General features: G+C 38.5%; 1 pseudogene; it reads left to right on the plus strand.

Moving 5' to 3' along the window:
• Window positions 1-2,907: 2,907 nt before the first annotated feature.
• On the plus strand, window positions 2,908-6,076 carry LOC114913891 (pentatricopeptide repeat-containing protein At2g29760, chloroplastic-like; annotated as a pseudogene).
• Window positions 6,077-6,292: the final 216 nt, after the last annotated feature.

Raw genomic sequence — 6,292 nt, forward strand, 5'->3', positions numbered from 1 at the left:
TCCTCTAGTGTGAAGACTTTTTCTGTTTTTGATAGTTTTATAGGATTCAATTTGTAGGATCAATCGAAGACCAAATCTCGACTCGTGTGCTTCTCGAAGGCCTCGACCAGCCCTCTAGAGATTGCTTCATTTATTCTCCCCTGACTCCAGCTCAGCAACCCAAGTCAAGTCATCTTTTCGGTGGCAACAAGTACCATCTCTTGTAAATTCTCCAACTCTTTACCAGCCTCCGCATATTCTATTTTAATCACTATCAAATATTGTTAAAATAAGAAGGAAAAAGGGACCAAAATGATGGAAGAGAAATTGAATAATATAAATATTAAAACTCTATCCCAATATTTATTTTGGAGAAACTAAAAATTAAATAGCATAATTTGTCTCATGATTCTATTTATTGAATTTGAAATCTTTTAGAAATTATTTAGCATCTTGATTTTGGAAGCAATACAACATCAGGGAGTGGAGGGAGGGAGAGATGGAGAGAGAGAGGGGACAAAGAAAGGGAAGACAAGGGGTACTAGAAAAAGTTTTCTAGAAGAAAAAAGAGAAAGGCATAATATAGGTATTAAACCTTTAAGATTGCATTTGGTGCATCGTCAGATAATCTTGAAAGGTATGTGGATTACTTTTAAGATAGATTGCACTATTAATTTGTCAGTAATATTAATTACTGTATTTGGTATCTGCAGATAATGTTGCAGTAAAATTATTGAGAATTTTGATTGACATATTTGGTATGACAATCGATTACCTGTATGTCAAATCAAATTTTCAAAATATTTTCATAAAATTTTATGAAATTTTGAATTATTGAAGAAGAGTTTGATTTTATTTTCTAAATTTAAATCAAAATTTTCAAAATATATCTAGTGAAAAAAGAAGGTGGCAGCTGGATCATCGGAGGAGGGGGCGATGGTAATGGAGGTGAGGGAGAAGAGGTTGATGCCATTGTAGACGTAAGAGCCATGGCCGGAGATGACGAGGGCATGGGCGGAGGGGAGGCGGTCAAGGATGGCGAGGGCATAGGGGAGTTCGAAGAAGAATGAGAGGGTGAGAGTTGCTGGGGGAAGGGGTAGAGGGGTGGGTTCTATGTGATTTTTTTGAGGAGTAATTTTGTCTAAAATTTTTTTTGCAATATTATCAAATAAGTGGTAATCTAGATAGCCATCTCTTTTTAAAATATCTGAATTGTCTCCTGAGAGGCAATTTAGATTGCCATCTAAAAAGCATATCAAATACAGTAATCTGATGGGCTCACTTTAAACTACCAGCAATTTGGATAGATTACCAACTACCAAATGCAACCTAAGTGTTATCTCAAACCATAACTATTTACCATTGCTATAGATAAAATAAGAGGCATCAATTTTAAAAGTATGAACCATCTAAAAAAAATAAGGTAATGAAGCGAATATATTGTAACTCAAATAAACTTATTGCCAAACCGTTGATAGTGCCTTTACCCAAAATTAATAACTTAAAATTATCCTCTTATTAGTAGTTTATTTTTTTTATTTTAGTCTTTGAATTGCAATAAGATAAATTAGTTTGCACTTTGCTTTTTTAAATTAAATGAGATTCTATTTTTTTAATTCAATCTTTCTACCTTGAAAATTCATAATAGTTATCTTTGACTCGGCCAATGTACATGAAAGTAAAATTCTTTCGAAATCCTAAGAATAAGGTTGAGAAGATTATATCATCTAATTTACAAAGAGTATATTTCTTTTTTTCATTTAAACAAGCATGGTTAAAGTAATTATAATCATAGTTATCCATTTTTTCCCAACTATTTGAGGTTGGCTCTATACATCCTTATTTGTAGGTATTCCTATTTGGAACCATTTCTGGTAAAAAATTCTATATTTAATGATATTGATGGAAGAAATGGTTTTGACCAAGAAAATAATGCATGTCTACCTGTGATTATCATCCATCTTTTTCATGTAGTACGAGGTGCATGTATGACTTAGTTGCTTTGAGTGCTCCGTGATAAGAAAAGGTAGAAAATATTATATTATCACTAAATTTAAAAATATTTTTATTTCATTTTTTATCATGCAAACATCTATTTATAATCAATTATTTCTTTTTGTAGTTGTTACATGATGTACATAGCAACTTATTGTGCTAACCGAATAAAAGGTAATTGGTACTCTACAGGAACATATAAATCTCAAAACTATGGACATCCCTCACCTAGCAATATCATTAGTTTCGGCTATCTTGCTTTTATATACTCTTTCCACTACACTTTCGAGAAAATAGGTTCGCAGTTGTATATTTCATCTCTTTCATATGGATTGCTAAAACTATTTTCCGTAGATTGCAATGGATTCAATTTTTGTATATTTTTCATGCCAAAAATGTTGCTAATTATTATATTCATGTTATATATTTCTCTCAATGGATCTCGTCCATGCTTAGAACTAATCAAACAATAATCTTACCACATAGCATAATGCATGTATTATAATGATTTCAATGTTATTACCTTATATGTGGCAGTCATAAGTCATAATATATAACTACTGATTATTTAGAAGAATTCCCTGTTGGTTACACAGTTTATCAAGAAAATAAGTACTTAACCTTTCATTCCCATTAATTAATTCGAGTTATGAACTATAGCATGAAATGAAAGCATCAAATGATTATATCAATAATATATATAGCTTCTTCAACACTTTGATCTGCTGTCCATCTATTCTTCTAACATAGTGACACGAATAATGTTTTCCTTACATTTTCTACTGGATCCTATGATCATCACCAGTCTTGGCAATACAAACAACTTGTGCACATTCTTTTTTTTAAGAAAAAACCACCTAACATTATCCAAGCAATCCTACAATTGGTACTATTGTAACTATTATGTGTAATGAGCTAAATTAATGAACCATCTTCCAATCTTCTTGTCGGATTCGGATCTTAGAATTACCCAAACCTGACCGGATAAGTAATCGGATCCTACACGTTAGGTTTACCGGATGTTAACTCAAAATGCAACGGAACCTCCTGCCGCCAGAGTGAGGTTCCAAATGCGACCCCCGGCTTCCTCCCGCCACGTCCAGACCCTCCTCCGCCCCTGCTGCGCCGCCCACCACCTCCGCCCTCTCCTTGCCCGCCTCGTCGTCTCCGGCCTCGTCCTCCATCCCCTCGCCCTCGCCGCAGGCCACCACGCCGCTTCCCTCCTCCCCCGCCTCAACTTCCGCCTCGCCCTCGCCTCCACAGCCTTCCTCTACAACCGCTTCACCCGCGCCTTCTCCCGTAGGCCTCCACCCCGGTGAGACCGTCACCGCCCTCGTCTTCCTTCTCCACCATGGCGGCGGCTCCCTCCCCAACCGCTTCACCTTCCCTTCCTCCCCAAGGCCAGCTCCAATCTCCGTCTCCTCTTAGAAGGCCAGTTGATCCACTTCCAGGCGCTGAAACTCGGGTTTTAATCCGATGTCTATGTTGTGAATACTCTTCTCAGCTTGTATTGTTCTTCTCGGATTATGGGTTCGGCTCAGAAGCTCTTTGCTTCGGCTCCGAGGCGTTGGATGTCGTCTCTTGGAACGCGATTATTGATGGGTACGTGAAATCCGGGGGAATCTAGGCCGCCAGACGGGTTTTTGTTGAAATTCCAGTGAAAAATACGAGAGTGATCATTTCGGATTATTCCGGGAAGGGTGAGCTGGACGGAGCTCAATCCTTGTTTGATAGAATGCCAGTTGGGAGGAACATCGTGACTTGGAATTCGGTGGTGTCCGCGTTTACAAGGCATAAGTTGTTGCTGCTGGCAAGGAAGCTGTTTGACAAGATGCCAATGAGGAATGATGTCATGGGATTCGATGGTTTCAGTGTATGCATTGAATGTGTATATGGATTTGGTGAGGGGGTTATTTGTTCCAATGCCAGAAAGAGATGTTGGTTTCTTGGAGATGTATTATTCTAGGCTATGCAGAATAACAGGTTCATGGAGGCACTACAACTCTTTAAAAAGATGCACTTGGAGGAGAGTGCAAAGCCCAATGAAGTTACAATGGTCAGTGTGCTCGCAGCTTGTGCACATCTTGCAGCCTTGGATCAGGGGAAGTGGGTCCATGCTTACATTGACAAGAACCAGATGACATTAGACAATGACTATAATGTAGGTGCTGCATTGATTCAGATGCATGCCAAGTGTGGAACATGAAGGCAATGGTTAAACTCTTCCATGCATTGTCTAGAAAGAATGTTTCTATCTGGAACGCTCTTATTATAGGGTTAGTGATCAATGTGGCAGCTCGTGAGACTCTTGAAGCCTTTGACTTGATGCAGAGATCAGGGACAAAGGCCACTGACATAACCTTTTTGGGATGTTAACTGCATGTACTCACATTGGGTTGGTGGATGAAGGGTGCAAGTGGTTCGTGAATATGTCAAAGTTCAGCTGCGATGAAGCATCATGGTTGCATAGTTGATTTGTTGGACGAAGCAGGGTTATTGGAAGAGGCAGAAGGGATCATCAGAAGCATGACAATGAAGCCAGAAGTGATGATATTGGGTGCATTCTTTGGTGCTTGTAGGATTCACATGGAGATTGTAATTGCAGTTAAAATGAGGAGTCAAGTTCTCCAACTAGAGCACCAGCAATCTGGTTGCCATATTATACTATCTAACATCTATGCTGCTACCAGTAGATGAGATGATCCCTCAGCTGATGTGGGGTTTATTGAAGCATAGTGGCATCAAGAATGAATGAGGGTCTAGTTTGGTTGAATTAGATGGAGTTGCTGAAACCCATATTTTCTTGCTTGGGTTGCAATAAATTTCAAAGAATGTATTTGGTGGTGCCAACTGCTGCTAGATGACTAGATTCTGCATATGCGCTTGAAGTTTAAGATGCTCTTTTAGCCAGCAGAAGGAACCTGGATCTATGACTGCCCTTACGAAAAGGCAATGAAATCAATAGCTTCTGCCGATCTTTCATCAAATAGTCTACTACAGTCAAAGATGATCTACTTGGACAGCTGAAGGATTTTACTTAGTACCCCATTTCAAGAAAGCTGTCGACATCTTTAAGATGTTTTTGAGAGGTTATGGTTTCTGAGAAGATGGTAAGCAATGAGGTCTTGAGGCAAGTGTGCCAGTTGCTCATATTTTGAGGATGCAATGATGATATTCTCGATAACCTAATGTTAGGTCACCTCCCATCCATCGTGGATGTTGATATTGATGAATGGTGGCAAGCCACTCGGGTACATGTTTTTTTTTGGTGTCTGGTAACTTCATCTCTTGTTCATAAATATGCAAGTGGCTGAGCAGATTTTTACTGGAGTTGTGAAGGAGGCTTAAATGATGAATAATGCTTCCAGTGTTGATTGTTTTTGGGATACTGTTTGAAGCATTCCAAACAAAAGGCACCAGATGCTTTCAGCAGCAGAATGAGGTCTGCTTTGTGGCTTAAAAGTCAGCAGAAGACAAACTATCCTAGAAGTTTTTTGAAGCTGCAAAGAGATGATGCATCTCTATCAAAAGCAATAATACAAATCCTGACAAAAAGCAATAATTTTGAGGCTTGATCTCTAGGGTGGGTAGAAGAATGCAATGAAGTCTGCTTTTCCTGTTCCTGAAATATCCGTGTGTCACTGTTGACATTCCATGTGAATTATGATGGAGGAAGATTCAAGGAATGTAACTTCCTAAGATTCTATTGCTCGATTGAACATCTTAAAATGATGGCTTAATTCATAAATAGGTTGAGGTAGCAATGTTTTCGCTATATATTACCTTCAGATGATAAAATTTAAATTTTGACATTGTTTAATACCAAATGCACTATCTCAGTATCGGATCCCATGCCGGTACCATGTTGTATTTTATCAGTACATTTAATATGGGGTCAATTTGGCATACGGAGACTCAACATGCCTTCTGTATTGAGTCTATGTTCAGTATTGATACGCTATGGTACACCCAGCATAGGACGGTATGTACGAGGGCTGAACCTTGGTCTAGCATGTATTTCCTCTCTTGTATCTTCCCATCATCTGAATGAACTTTCTCCACCTAAAAGGTAAAAGAACAATGGTAATGGCAATGCAGTTGTTTGGTATCTGTTCACCATAAATCCTTCCATTTTATGCACATATTTCACAATTCAGCATATCTGATTTTTCAATGTACGTGGTTCATCACACCCTTGAATGCAATACAAGATTGCCAAATTGTCACTGCCACCTAATAAAGCAGTGATTCAGAAGATGAGTTTGGTAACTCCAAATCACAAAAGGAGATCCTGTGCATCCCTGAGGCCATTTTAGTT

Source organism: Elaeis guineensis, chromosome 1 (assembly GCF_000442705.2).
Source record: "Elaeis guineensis isolate ETL-2024a chromosome 1, EG11, whole genome shotgun sequence".
Lineage (NCBI taxonomy): Eukaryota > Viridiplantae > Streptophyta > Magnoliopsida > Arecales > Arecaceae > Elaeis > Elaeis guineensis.